Raw genomic sequence first — 16061 nt, forward strand, 5'->3', positions numbered from 1 at the left:
CCGGCGGGAACGTGCTGTTTTCCAAAAACCTCCCTCCAGGAGTGAGGTTTTTGGAGGCGGCCTGACGCCGCCCTGGGGGTGGTGGAGGGGAGCTAGGTCAGCACTGCTGCGTTTTAGCAGCGCCACCCGTGCGAACGGCTCCCTGGGGATGGCGTTTTTGCCGTCCCCAGGGCGCCGTATATGGCTCGTGCGGAAAGGGCCATAGTTTCACACAGTAAAAGCACAGCAGACAGAAATACCATCCCCCACAAAGCAGCCATCCTGACATAATGCAGTGCATAGCAGTACCGGCAAATCGCCTTTTGAAATTATTATTGGCCAATCAATTCAACCCCTCCCTTTTCTTGACCATTCGCCCTCTGGGACTCCTGACTTTCAGCAGTGGATGAAACACATCACTGATGGGCTGGGATCCTATTCTTCATGCCTTACAAGCAGCTAAAAACACTCAAAAGAAACAGGCAGACAAGCATCGTCAGCTGTTGGATTTGAATGTAGGAGATTGGGTTTACCTGTCTTTCAAAACTTATGTGACATTCACAAGTACTCTAAGCTGGGACATAAATTCATTGGCCCTTTTCGTATCAATAAAGTGATCAATAATGTGACTGCTCATCTAAACTTGCCCAAAGCATTAAGTAAAATCCATCCTGTGTTTCTTTCTAGCTTGCTAAAAAAGGCTCGCACTTCTGATGCCTGGCACCCCTCCCAATGGTGCGTCCAGCTCCTCAAATGATTGATGGCAACATGCACTATGAAATCCATGAAATTCTGGACTCCTGTTTGCATAGAAACCATTTGCAGTATTTGATTTCATGGGTGGGTTATCCCCCTGGGTATGATGAATGGGTCAACGCATCTGATGTTCATGCTCCCAAATTTGTTAAAGCATTTCACAAGGCTATTCCTCACAAAGCTGGAGGGGGGCCTTAGAAGGGGCAAAATGTCAGGATAGCTGCTTTGTGGGGGATGGTATTTCTGTCTGCTGTGCTTTTACTGTGTGAAACTATGTTCCTGCTTCTCTCAGTCTCTGCTTATCTCTTCTTGCTCCTAGTGAAGGCCAAACAGCTGAACAGTTTGGTTCTTAGTAATGCTGCTGGGAATCAGGATGGGGGGCGGGGAGGGAGTACTGTCTGAGTGTTTATGAGCCAGACATTCTGGCTGAACAAGCCAGTAACGTCTTGGACCGTGTTCAGGATTCGTCTGACCTACAATAAAGAATTCACTGTTCATCACAACTGTTTCAATTGTTTGGTTCATGGTGATTCTGACAACTAAGAAATCATAAATAAACCAAATACTAGAATACCCATTGGTGTATGTATACCTGATCCTTCCCCTTCTCAACCTTTGTATTAGAAATTGCTAAAGTTATGACTTTTGAATCTTGCAAGTGGCAGAGTTGAGCTGGTCATCGTACCAGGGTTGAGGGAAAACAGAAAGGTTAATTGGCCTATAGACATGATGACAACATGTTGTTGCACTTAATAAATTGATTGATTTGAGAATTTTAATAACTGCATGCTTCGTTAGTCTCTGGCTCCCAAACAGAATCTCATGGAACTTGGTAAATGCTTTACCTAAGTCTTTTGAGGCCATTAAAATATAACAAGGTGACCCTGCTGGAAATTTGAAAATTTTAGCAGCTGCAAGTGCTACAACATGCTTTCCAACAAGTTGATGAATGAGAATATATTCAACTGATTTTGTGGCAGTTTTTTTATTGCAGCTAGTATGTTTCAGTTCACAAATTAATCCAGGAAAGGATTGTGGATGTTTGAAAACATCTTTTGGAAATGTACCCTCTGTGTCTTTTTTGTGAACTTCACAACAATTTTGTAGCAATCTCATCTGGAAAAAATGAGGAAAACAAGATTACAAGACATGGTCTTTTCAGCAGCTGCACTGCTTGTGGAAATAGGTTCTACTAAGTCCACTTAGAAAATAAATTGTTGCATTCTATGTTGGGGATGTGGCTCAGGGCTAGAGCATTTGCTTGGCATACAGAAGGTCCCAGGTTCAATCCCCGGCATCTCCAGTTTAGATTCAGGCTGTAGATGATGCATTCTATGTTGGTTGCAGTTTCTGGATTATCTTGAAGGGTTGCCCTAGCACAAAGCACGTTACAATAGTTTAGTTTCAAAGTAATGAAAAGATGATTCAGCATGCGTAGCTCAGCAGCATCTAGATAGAAAGCAACTTCCACTCCAGTTACAGAGGTCTACTTTCAAGGACTGTTGAGCTCCCCAATGACACTCAAAAGCTTACACCCTGTACACTTTATTGATCTCTAAGATGCTACAGATAAGAAAACTCTCTTACTCCTCACTAAATTTGTCAGTTGCAGCACCGACCTTCCAAAAATTGTGTTTTACCAACCAGTATCACATCCATCTTGAGTGGCTTCAGCTTCAGCAAGTTATTCCTCTTTTGCTTGACTATAACATCTAGACACTGACCAAAAAGCACAGACTGCAGCTTTGGTGTCTTGTTCAAATAAATATAAGGATGTCATGATTAGGCAATGAAGTCCCCCCCCCCCCAAAAAAAAACAACTATAAGATTAAGCAAAATTAGAGTGGTACCTGAGCGGCTAAGAATATTTTTGGGATATGAGCTGTAGATAGACAAAAGCTTTCCAATGAAGGGTACCTGATGAAGAAAGCTTTTTTTTCACAAAACCTTGTACTCTGAAAATGTTGTTGGTTTCTAAGGTGTCAATGGACTCAATTCTAGCTGTTCTACTACAGACTGTTAAAGCCCCCTTTTCCTCAAAAAGGTTTTGGATGAAGGTCAAGCACAAAACATACAATACTGGGGAGTGAATCCTCATTGCCCAGGTTAATGAGCCACCACCAGTCCCTCTATGCTAACCCATACCTGGTAGACAGAGTAACCAGTCTCTAGCCTTACTGGATGTTAATCTAGCAGTCAACCCTTCAAGGTAGGACCCTTGCAAGTTGAGTTCTACAAACAACTAATTTTGTAACTGTAGTCAAAATAAGCCAAAATACTGATTATAGACTGAAGTCCCAAAACCCAAATAACACTCCAGAAACATAAGTTTTATTTTAAAAAGTGCTCAAAAGTACACATATAGAAGAAGTGCAAAGCAGGGAAGAAACTATTCTAGAATAGTTATTCAGACTTTAGTTCCCTGGTCCAGATGTTATCTGGTCAGACCGATGGTACAGGGTCCAGATAGAACTCTTAAGTCCGAAATCCAAGAAACAGGTGTTCTGGGTACACAAGGTCTAACATTCAGTTAAAAGGAAGTCATACCTAGGAGGAAGAAGGAAGGGTCCAAATTAGAATGAATCAACTTGTTTTATACTAGACTGTCCACAGTTGACCTGATCCTGTTTGGACTATCAGGTGTATTGCTAAGAAATGTGACCATGTACTTCTGCAGCTAGTATGTACTCATAATTAAGTCCAGGTTCTTTATGCTAATGAGGAATGTAAATGCAAAACTTTTTTCTGGTTGTATGGTATTTAAGCTTCAGATTCCATGATCTCATTTGCACCTGTGCTTAACACCATCTCATCCCTTATCTATCTGGAAATTGCAAGTCATTGTGACATTAATATCCCAGAGAGGAGCCTTCAATAACTTAACTAGGCCCAAAAGCCTGAACCAAAAAAGCCTGAACCAAAAACCAAGAAATGGCTAGATAAGGCCAGTTTCTAGACACAGACCAACACGACTGCCCTCTGAAAATATCTTGTAAGATCAAAGATCTCTAACCTTAAATGTTAGGGGGAGAAAATCTGTTCAGAGTTGGAACATTTACAATATTAAAGAACAGGAATAATTTGGCTTCCATCTTAATGTGATTGTATCCTATATCTGATGAACCAAGGGTCTGACTCAGTAAAAGCCAGCATCTTGTGCTGATCTGTTTACTTGTTGCATTGCTGGGCTATGAAAATGAAGTGCCTGTGAAGCACTGAGCTGCTTTGATTTTTTAAAAATGGTTGGTATTTAAGCAATGGCATTGATTTTGGAAGCACTTAATCACATATAATTAGAAAAATGGAGGCACCCTAATGAAAACATGAAGGCTGAACTGACAGCTACCGTGTGTTTTTCAAAACACCATTAGAAAAATTTTAACTTTCTGATTATGGCTGTTATTTATAACACATTCATACCCATCTAGCACAAAATATGTCATTTGGCTTGATAATCTTCCTGACATTTTCCATTTTTTCCTTTCAAACAGAAAACTGCAGTTTAGCTACACACCAGTCCTTCTGAAGAGACAACTGGAATCACACGCAAACTGAAAAATGCAGGTTGTGACCATTTACTTCCATGAACAGCAAAATTATCATATTAATATGTATAGAAGAAAGAGCGGTGATAGAGGATGAAAGAACAGGAAAAATACCATGTTGAATTTTAGAGATTATGTATTTATAGCATAAATACCAATTAAAATGTTAGAATATTTTAATTTTTTTCTTATGAAGTAATTGGTTTTTTCCACTGTGTTAATATCTTTTATTGATATTGGGTTGTCATTTAGAGGCAACAACATCAAAAATCCAAAATTAAAATGAGCAATGCTGCTAATTAGAACAATTCCATTAGATCCATAATCCTGTTTCCCATAGTGGCTTCCTAGAAGCCACAAGATGGGACACATGAACTACAGAATGCCAGTGCATAGAGCATGTGGAAGGAGATCCTCATTGGAATACTCAGCCCAAAACTTTTCCTTTTGCCTGATTGTAACTTGATTGGATAGGTGTAGAGAAATTCTTTAGAATTTTGAACTAAGCAAAGTCTTCCCCTTGAATGTTTTTTAATCTGTTTTGCAGCATATTGGCAAGAGGAGGAAGGAGTCAACTGCCAGCCTCACCTATCATGGTTTCATAAATGCAAGTGGTAGGGCTGGCTAAACACAATGAGATGGTCAAGTCATACATATACCTTCTAGCTAGACAAGCACCATCTATCAGAGAACAGAGTTTGGGAGGCTGAGAACCCTATTGAAGTGTTTTCCTGAAAACTTCAGGAAAAGTTTCTTTGACCTGGTCTGAAATGGCCATTGGAAAGAAAATGAGAGATAATAAAATTCCAGGGAGAGAGGAGGGCCTCCTTTGGGCTGATCCTATTTAAGCAAACAGAATTCTCTGAGAAGTTGGCTCAAAATGGCCATCTTCATATGCAGGACTGTGGACCTCAGTAGAGGCTCCAAGGTAATACAAACCCTTTAAAACAACTTTAACCTTTTAATGTAGAGGTCAACATCCACTAGGGCATGTGCAGGGGGAGGGGTAGAAGAACAGCACTTCATACTTTTTCTTTTTGATCCATTGTTCAAGCTACTGCTGTACTGAGTGTACGTGTATAGAAATTTTTAAATAAATGCATTATAACTTTTCATGCCGGTAGAGATTTTCTGTACCATCTTAGATCTCCATCATTCTGGGCATGCTATAATGGGCCAGCTGGGAAGTGGCCACTTCCCCACTGGTTTACAAGCCAGTTGTCCTCATGGTAACCACACTCTGGATACCAGGAGATACAGAGGCAAGGCCTCAGAATTGCAATTCAAGGAAGGAAAGCTGGGAGCTCTGGTCTTCTCAGTGAACAATTCCAACAAAGGCCAAGTTGTGGCAGCAGTTGAACCAAGACATAGGCCCTTTCCGCACAGGTGGAATATGGTGGCCGTGCCGCCATTCACACAGGGAGCGCAGCTGCTGTGCAGCCGCGCCGCCCTCATGCCACCTGACCGGCGCGAAGCCAGCGTTTCCAAACCACGCTTCCCCATTGTGGTTTTTTGGAAACGCCAGCTTGGAGCCTCTGCCATGCAAATGGCAGCGGCTTCCAAGCACCTTCCCCCCCTCTCACCCAGCTACTTACCGTTCCTGCGGCCACACACACAAACACACACCCCTTCGAGGGTTGGGCGGTATATAAGTTGAAAAAATAAATAAAAATAAAATAAATATATATATACATATACATACATATATACATACATATATACATATATATGTATACATATATACATATAATCTCAAGTTACCCAACTCTCCTCAAACAACTCTAAGCGACCTTGTGCTCTGTAGCTAATTTCCCAAACCAAAAAGGGTTATTGCGTCCCACCATTTTGGGTAACAGATGGCAAGGAAAATCAGAGCAGATCCTCCAAAGATTATTAGAGTTTATGGGTAAGTGTGTAAGGAAGAAGGTGATCTTTTAAAATATTTTTAATATAATTACAAAACTACTAGATGATGAACCAGCCACCCTACAAAGAATTGAACTATAAAAAGAAAAACAGAAGAGAAAAAAATACATTTCTTTATGGATAAAGTTAATATATTGAATCTTGGACTGATAAGAAAAGAAAGCCTTTAGTTTTGATTAAAAGTTTTAAGTATTTTTATGGGAGACTGTGAGAACCCCCGATGGAATTCTTAGCCATTAAAGCCTTTTCACTTTCCGGAGTTGAATAAACTGAATAAATAGGGTAAAATACTGTAGAGGGTCATTTTCTTGCTACTTGTGAGCTAGATCTGCTGAAAACTTCTAAAATCAGTGGAGAAGAAAAGTATCCATCCAGGCTTCACTCTGTGGAGCAGGGGGGAGGCAAAATGGTCTGAAGATTGTGATCAGAGGTTTCAGAGGTAATTTATGCCTGTGTCCCCTACCCTGGAAATAAAGGTGAGAGCCTTATTATGTGATTTAACTGTGACTTCTTTGTGATTGCTAATTTCCATTCTAAACTTCACAGTTGGAGACATCCTTTAAATTGCCAACATTGACATGTCTGGGTTTTGCTACTGCACAAAGAGTTGTAATTTTAAAAAATAAAATAAAATAAACATATTCTATTTCTGATGACAAGATTAGAAAGCATTCATGAATACACAACAAAAAAACTCAGGGGTATCCGTGCTTAGCTGAGAAAATCTTTTTTTTTCTTTTTTCCTTTTAATATTATAGGTAGTGATGTTAGATAAATGGAAGAGAGGAAGATGAGAGACAGCTGTCTAATCCTATGAGAACACCATGTGGCTCAGTGGAACAGATGCATCTTAAAAACATCTGAACAACTTTCCAGGAGGGATGTGAGATGAACCTGAGGGTAATTGAGCATAACTATTAAAATATACAAAATATACAATAATGCAAAGAAATTTATAAAACCAATTGCAAAAAATAGAAAATTGAAATAATTGTTTTTTTTTTAAAAAGTACATCTTGGGATGGTGGCTCAATAAAGGTATGCCAAACAAATCCAAATGATCTTCACTCAGTAGCAAAACATAATAATAGAAAGAAACAGATGCATCTCTCGTGGAATGGAATTTCACAGTTTTGGTGTCACTTGTGTTGCACTCAAAAGTCCCAAAGATGATCAGGTTGGTTCATATGGGAGTTGCAGATCCTCAGGATATACTAGTTCAGTGCCATCTAAAGATCAATCCCAGCATCTTGAATTCAAATTTAAATGAAATTCTATTAAAATTAAATTAAAAGTACTGTCTGTTTTTCAAGTTAGTCATACTTGTACAGACAAACAGGAAAAATAATAAAATAGGAAAACCAGGACTATTTTATCCCAACATCAGTTCAAACTCCCTCGTATCAGGAGAATATTAAGGAGGACCTAGGAGATCCATGACCATATTTTCCCAGCATTTCAAAAATAGAAATAGCAATCACACAGTGACCTGATTTTGATCAATTTTGTGAATTGAGCTCTCCTTTATAAAAAATACAGCTTTGAGCTTTAGAAAGGAAAAAAAATTGACAAAAGAAGAATTTTTCCTATAATTTTTCATTCCAAAGTTAGTACAAGGGGGCATTCAATTTCAGTCGGTGTATTTGTGGAAGAACTTATCATGCTCACTATCTGCATGTTGCCATTTCCTTTTAAAAATATTGTGAAACTCCTATTATGGATTTCCCAATGTTTCATCAAATTACAGTGCAATCTCAACCAAAGTTACATCAAAGTTACACTGAGTGAATTGATACCTAAAAACAAATTAAATGTGATTTTTACCCAGGATATTTGGGATATCATTAGCAGCTGGAGCATCTCTTTACCTCAAAATCGGCCCAATGTGATGATTTTCAGTATATTCCATTCTAAAAGTGATTTCTTCTACCCTTTCTTCTTAGGACTGCAAGATGCTTACAAACATTCAAATTAATTTTGAAAGACCCCAAATGTGGTTATTAAGTCCTAAAACGTTACTATGAGACTGCATATTAAACATTTCCCATTAAACCACCAGTCTATTCCATCAATTAAAAATTGGAAGACATGATCTTTCCAGAAACAAAAATAGATTAATTAGTGGGAATGCCAATTTTTTTCTGTCAGTTATCAGGGAGGCCAAATGACCCTTCTATCACTCACTGCACAACCTGTTTTACCACCCCTGTTCACTGCATCTGTTTGTTGTTGTTCTGCACATTTTTCAGAGGCCATGAAATTAACTGCCAGCAGCCAGTTTTCCACAGTGAGCAGAAGCTCTGGGGCAAAGGATTTGGCAACAACCTGGTCCAGCTGAGGCAGCCAGAGTGCCAGCATTGCTTTAGTACTTTTGGCCTGTTTACATGATGGTAACAGATGGGTTCTTATTCTCCAATGTTTTGCAACTTACAAGAATGAAAATGTTGCATGTTCATCATTCTATTTTTCAGTTTGAACAAAGGTAAACTTCATGCCTACAAAATGAACCAGTGGATATATTTCAAAAAGGAAAATAATCTTTGGAAAAAAACTATCTAACCATCAGTCTTGTTTTCCAATAATATAGTGAAATAATATGAGCAATTTGCTTTCACAATCCCATCATTTTAACAGAAAATTTGCCATATCAGATATGCCAGTTGTTCAAAGATCTACAGAATATAATACTAAGTTGCCTAATATTGTGTCAAAGTATTGATCCATTTAGTGCTGTGCTGTCTATTCTTACTGGCAGAAGCTCTCCGGGGTTTGAGGTAGAGGCCTTGCTCAACATATGTTGCCTGGGTTCTTTAAAGTGCAGATATTAAGGACTGAAACCTTGAGTCTTTGGCACATATCATGGGTTCTGTCACTGAGATATGCCCCCATCTCTAATTGGAAAGTAATGGAAACCAGTGTGATTTGTTTATGCAGTAGGGTTCAGAATCTCATCATATGATAAGCAAGAAGCTGACATATTCAACAGTACATTCAACAGTAACATTATAAGGAGGTATGACATTCAAGCAGTGTCCAAATGGGGACAGTATAAATATTTATTGGGGAAAAACTCAGTCGTTTTTTTATTCCAATTCAGATGCCAATAACTTTAAATCTATTAGAGATGTGGTCATTATCTGCTGACCACTGACTACAGTGGGACTTGTCCATTCATGTTTTCTTACCCTACAAAATAACTGATTAAAGACAAACAACAAATCTTTGATATTGAGTGATTTCCCATTTTCAGGAAGCTTTGAATGCTGAAGCATTTAGCTTACTTGTCTAAACCATCAAATAATTCAGTTCACTGTGAACAACATTCTGCATCAAACGCACATTACTCATTACAAGAAATATGTAAATCAACAGTTGTAGCCTTTATGTGAGCAATTGTGAACCAACACAATCTATTTGACACATATATTTAGAATCACTCTGTCCAGGATGAACCTTTAAAGTTATTGAATACTTTGTAATATAAAAAGAACTCTAGAGTACAGTATTTTAGGAAAATACTTCTTAGAGATGAAACTGAGATTGGCGTTCTCTTACTAGTCCCCCCCCCCCCAAAAAAAGAAAAACATGGGCACAGAATCTATACACATGGTATGCATATAGATCCCATTCCTGTGACTGGGAGGAATTCCAGAAGCAATGTAAACAGAGCCTATATACATAAGTATTGCATACATGTTGAAGCAAATGCATGTCGGTAGAGATGGCATCCCTGACCTTGGATGGTCCAGGACAGCCTGATCTCATCAGGTCTCAGAAGACAAGCAGGGTCATCCCTGGTTAGTATTTGAATGGAAGACCACCAACTAATACCTGGTTGCCACACAGAGGAAGGTAATGGCAAACCATCTCTGTTGATCTCTTGCCTTGAAAACCCTATGGGGTCATCATAAGTCAGCTGAGACTTGACGGCACTTTTTACACACAGGAATGGCATACTTGATAATGAATGGGGAAAGCATGATTTATCCAGTATCATTGCTGTGTACATTGTCCTGTAAACATAAACATCATATACCCAGAGCTTATTTCTCAAACTATAATCAACTCATAGCATCTTGGATCAATTCACTGTAGCACAGCAAGTTGCATCCTACCACTCCACTGAATTAAAGATAGCACATTCCACAGACAAAAAAGATTTCTCTGATGATAAAAGAGCTTCTTGCACTGACAGAACATACCTTGTGTTGACAAAATGTACCTCACTTAACTCAGCAGAGTGGTAGGATACAGCCCAAATCCCTGTGTATTCAATAGGAAGAATTAGCACTGAAAAAGTAACATTTTTAAAGTGTGTCTTGGCTTGGTTACTGTGACTTTGAGACCATTGTGTAGATGTAGAGGTATAATTTTAAACCAGGCAAATGGTTTCCAGGAAATAACATTAGAAATATCAGACATTATTTCATTTTGTAGTTTTATCTCTAGTGATACTCAGCCTGGATGAGATTTTCTAAACTGTTCCATGTGTTATACTATCTGAGTAAGAAAATGTGTTCACCTACTTGAAATGAGCAAAGGATTCCTCTAAGGGAGACTGATTAGCAAACTGGTCCCAGAAATCTGGTGCTATGAACCAAAACATAATTTCCGCTACAACTGATAAACCAGACACATACACATGCATATATAGGCATGGAATTTTTGGAATTGCAAAATTCAGTACAAACCAGCAACACTGACAGATGAAATTCCTTATGAAAGCAGTCAGTAACATGCTACAAACAAGGTCAAGATAAATTAGGTAGCTTCTTTAGTAGTTGCAGTTTGCTCACTAAATGCAGAAGTTCCTTAAACATAATAGGAAAACAGAAGAATATGTGATTCTATGGTTGCAGCTCACTCTAGTGTGGAACGTGGTGTTTGCTTAAACTACACTGTTAAATAAAATGAAGCTGTTGAACTAGAAAGTAAAGAAAGTTGTAAGGAGGCCAGAGTATAATTAATCTTGGATGACATTTAGCCAGGTTGTTGCAATTACTGTAACTCTACAGTTCCCATGCTTTTAATAATCACTGTGCTATAGTTACTCCTTTACTAGTCATCCTTTCCTAAATAATGCTATTAAGCATTTTTACAAAGCTTATGCATTTGCAAAAAATAGGTACACATCATACTTCACATTGTAGAAATAATAAACCATGGTTCTGAGAAATGATAAAATAGCAATGTCCTTGTCTCAAGTAATTGCCACAGATCTGTAATAAATGGGGATATGCTCCCACAGCCATGATACTTAAATAATTTTTTTCTCCCTGAAATTGAAATATGTGGCACTGGAACCCCCCTCAGGGACAATATGGCTAAAATACATTTGATAATTGCGGTCCAAACTGAAACCTCCCAAAACATAATAGGGCCTACTAGATGGAGATATTCTGCCAAGGGTTGCGGCAGCAATAGTTACATCACTGCTGATCTCTCTATCCTTATCTCATTATGTTTATCATTATTTTATTGTATTGATGTTGGCTTATATCAGGTTCATCCTCCTTAGTTAGTCACCAGGTGGTGAATGGGATATTATTAGTGTGCCAAAGGATATATTATGTTGTTTCAATAGATGTATGAGTTTGATTATTTAATGATGTGAGTTGTTAGCTGCCCTGAGCCAAATAAATAAATAATACATGCAAAAAGTACCCATGGTGGGGGTATAGATCTGGCTGTTGTAGAAAGAAAGGGGAAAAATAGCTCTTCCCCGTGATGTTTCCTGATGGAAAATGTTCCCATAACTGCACAAATTCCTGGTAGAGAATACACAGAATATACATTGACCTTTCCCCCTACTTGGAAAGATGCATGGGATGCAGAGTAAAACACTTTTCTACAGCACCTTAATTCCAATCTGTATCACTCTCCTCCATATTACAATTAAATTCCACATGGAAAGATTTATTTGACTATTATCAGCATAAGGTACGCTGTAGTTATCTGTAACTGTTGTTCATCAAGTGGGCTTCTGTACAGGCATATATTGGGACTGTGCTTGCACAGGCCAACCACAGAGAGAATGGGAAATGTAAAAGTGAAGAGACTCTCCTGCATGCTCCTTTCCCACCCATTTGGAGCCAAGAGCAGGAGAATTTCCACCCAAATGGTTATATGATTGGAACGGGGAAGGAGCACTCTCCTCAGCTGTTCTACTGCTGCCTCAGGACACTTCCCATTCCAAAGTGTATATGGCAACAACAGGAACAGCCCACAGCGGGGAAGGAGGAAGGAATGTGGCCTGCACAGAAGACCACTTAAGGAACAACAGTTTACAGGTAAGTGCAATATTTCATCTTTGTGTCCTTCTGTGCAGTCCCACAATGGGAGAGTAATCAGTTCATTCCAAATGAGGGAGTGGATGTGAGGCTTTCACTGAAAATACTACCACCACACAAAAGCAGAATCTCGTGCTTTATTAAGGAAGTTATTTAAATAGTGAATAGAAAACTAATTTTTTCAGAGCTGCATCTCATTTTATTTATTTATTTATTTATTTATTTATTTATTTATTTATTTATTTATTTATTAATCTTATATACCGCCCAACCCCCGGAGAGGGAGAATCAATGTTTACTGCATGAAGGCATTTAAAGGTGGAAGAAGGACCATGTAGCCACTGCACAGATGCCTATGGTGTTCACATCAGAGAGGAGAGTGGCCAATGCCGCCTAGAAACTTATGGAAATGCTCTGATGTTCAGTGGGTAGTCCACCTTGGCAACTGAATATGCCTTAACTATTGTTTGCATAACTCAGTGAGATAATGTTTGTTTGCACACCCCTTGTGAGGACCCTTAGAGCAAATGAAAAGAAAAAAAAACATCCTTTTGGAAGGATGCAGTCTGGTATAATAAATAAACTCTGTGAATCATACAAGTTACCCTGAAAGGTCTAATGTATTTATGTCCTAACTTGGTGAACTTTTGTGGATAAGTAAGCCATAACCCCCACTGTTAGAGAGGGGGGGTTGGCAATGCTTGTCAGCCTGCTTCCTTTGGGTATCCTTAGCTTTCTGAAGTGCATAAAGGATGGGATCCCAGCCATCCACTATGTGCTGGATCCAGTCCTGCAGTTCAGAAGGGCTAACAGCTGGCTGTCCCAGGAAGGGGAGGGTGTCATGCCCCCACAGAAGCCTTTATTATTTTCATTGTTAAGTATAAGTTTCCCATAGATAGTCCTCTGTATAGTCTCCAAAGGGAGGGAATTTTAGTTAACCCCTGTCCCTTTAAAAAGTTTCCCAAGAGGCAGTCTTTCTTTATCACCCAGTAATCCCCCTGTTCAGTCAGTTCAGTTCAGTACAGGTGCCTAGGGAGTCAGGAGGCAGAAGTATTTTGTCACATCAAAGGTGTAAAGAGAGCATAAAGTTGAGGTTTACAGAGATTAGTAGCCAGATAAAGACTCAAGGAACTTAAAGAAGTGGACTTTCCTGGAAGCAGTCAAAGAAAGAACAAAAGTCTACAGCTTCTACTGTCCAGTCAAGCAAGTACTTTATTTTAGGCAGACTCTGGGAGGAGTTAGGGTCTCCATTCTTCTAAACATTATACCTTTTGTTTGAACTGTTGAACCTTGTGTGTGACTCTCCCACTCTGTTCTAGCCAGGCACAGGGCACCAGAAACAGTCTTTCTTGGGGAACAGAACAGAGTGGCTTGGCTGATCTCCCAGATACTACCTCAAAAGGAGTTTTGCCTGTATTGCTATGAACAGCATTATTGTAAGCATATTCCGCATATGGTAACACATCTACCCAATTGTCCTGATGATAGTTGCTGTAGCACCTAAAATATTGTTGTAATGTTTGGTTCGTATGCTCCGACTGGCCATGTGGGTGTGATAAGTGGAAGATAAAGCTTGCTGCACCCCCAGGAGCCGTAGGAGCACCCTCCAGAACTTGGAGACAAATTGACTGCCCCTATCCGAAATGATTTTATCAGGAGCAAAGTGCAAGTGTTAAATATGCTGGATAAACATTTTTGCCAATTTTGGGGCACGAGGAATCAATGAACAAGGAATAAAATGAGCCTGTGTAGAAAACAAATCAACCACCATCCAAATCACCATTTTTCCATGGCTGGCAGGGAGATCAGTTATAAAATCCATTGAGATAACCTTCCATGGTCCTTCAGGGGCTGGAATTGGATGCAGCAGTCTCTGAGGTTTGCCAGGGTTGATTTTTCCCATGGCATGTGTGGGACAGCCTCTGATATAAGCATCAAAATCTTTCCACATAGAGGTTCCAGGGGGGACAAAGTTATGAACCCCCAAAGGGGGTGCCCCCATCCCCCATTGTTTCCAAAGGGAGCTAACAGGAGATGGGGCTACCAATTTGAGGGTCAACTTTGCTTCTGGGGGTTCAATTTTTGGGCCCCCAAAGACTTATTTTGTTTCCCCACTCCTGCATGTGAAGCCTGCTGGCTGAGTTCCCTCAGAACTCTCTAACTCACACACCCCACCCACCCCCAGAAGCAAAGCTCAGCAAGCTTGGATGCTATTATCAGGAGGCCTCTTGGAGCCACCTTGAAAGTCTGGCATCTCTATCTTCAAAAATGTGCAGCCAGTGCTTACACACTTAGAAATTCCCCAGAATCTGCCAGGCTCTTCAACGAGATCTATGGTGGGAAAAATTCCTTTTCACACCATAGACTTCAATGGGGCTTTCTGTTATGCCCAGCTGGCTCTGTGGTAGATATTTCAATGAGAGGCACTCTGGTGGAGGTCTTGCTTTGGGTGGGGACATTTCCTGGAAGGTTGCTGGTGTGAGTCTCCTGAAAGAAACCAGCCAAATTTGCTAAAGTTTGTGTGGGAGAGGAAAATGCTGTAAGCACCCAGTTGAAGGTGAACCTGATACCCACAGCATTTGCCCCTCCCAAGAAAACTTTAGCAAAGTTGGGAGCATGTGTTGAGAGAGTTCTGAGAGAACTCAGCCAGCAGGCTTCATGTGCAAGAGTGGGAGCCTTTTGAGGGCCCATAAAATTGAACCCTCAGAAGCAAAGTTGACGGCGCCTAGACGCTATTTCCTGGAGGGCCTCCTAGAGCCACCTTGAAAGTCTGATGCCTCTATCTTAAAAATGTGCAGCCTGCTTACACACTCAGAAATTCCCCATTGGCTACAATGGAGCCAAGGCACTGCAGAACAGAGAATCTTGGGGAAATTGTTTGGGGTGCCTGTGAGGGGTGCATTTTTAGAGCTAGTGTCACCAAAATTTCAGGGTTTCGCCCGGAATCTATTCTTATGATACCAACCAATTTTGGTGAATTTAGGTTGAGGGGGACCAAAGTTATGGCCCTTCAAATGGGTAGCTCCCATCTCCTGTTAGCTCCCATTGGAAACAATGGGGAATGGGGCACCCCTTTTGGGGATCTATAACTTTGGTCCCCCTGAACCAAACCTCACTAATACTGGGTGGTATTGTCAGGACATTCTCTGGTTGATACCCTGAAATTTTGGTGCCACTAGCTTTAAAAATACACCCCCTGTAGGCCAAAACAAAAAAACCCACCAAAAATACCCCCCAAAAGCCCGAATACCTTACATTCGGATATGTTCATATTTGGGAAGGACATATTCGGATTTTTTTGTCCGAATATGCCTGAATTTGCCCAGATTCATGTCGAATCTGGTATTTGTTTAATCAGAATCTCCAACCCTAGCTCTGAGGCCAGTAACAAGGTAATTTTTTTTATAAAAAATGCAGCTTTGTAACTTTTTTGCTCTTTTTGGAGTGGTGGTAAGAGAACTGAGGGGAGAGTTCCTCCCCACCAGTCATGTGACTGTTTGGGTAGGAATTCTCCCACTTTTTGTTCTAGAGAGGAGGGGGAGGATCACTTACAGGAGTCTCTTCA

Source organism: Sphaerodactylus townsendi, linkage group LG02 (assembly GCF_021028975.2).
Source record: "Sphaerodactylus townsendi isolate TG3544 linkage group LG02, MPM_Stown_v2.3, whole genome shotgun sequence".
Taxonomy (NCBI): Eukaryota; Metazoa; Chordata; class Lepidosauria; order Squamata; family Sphaerodactylidae; genus Sphaerodactylus; species Sphaerodactylus townsendi.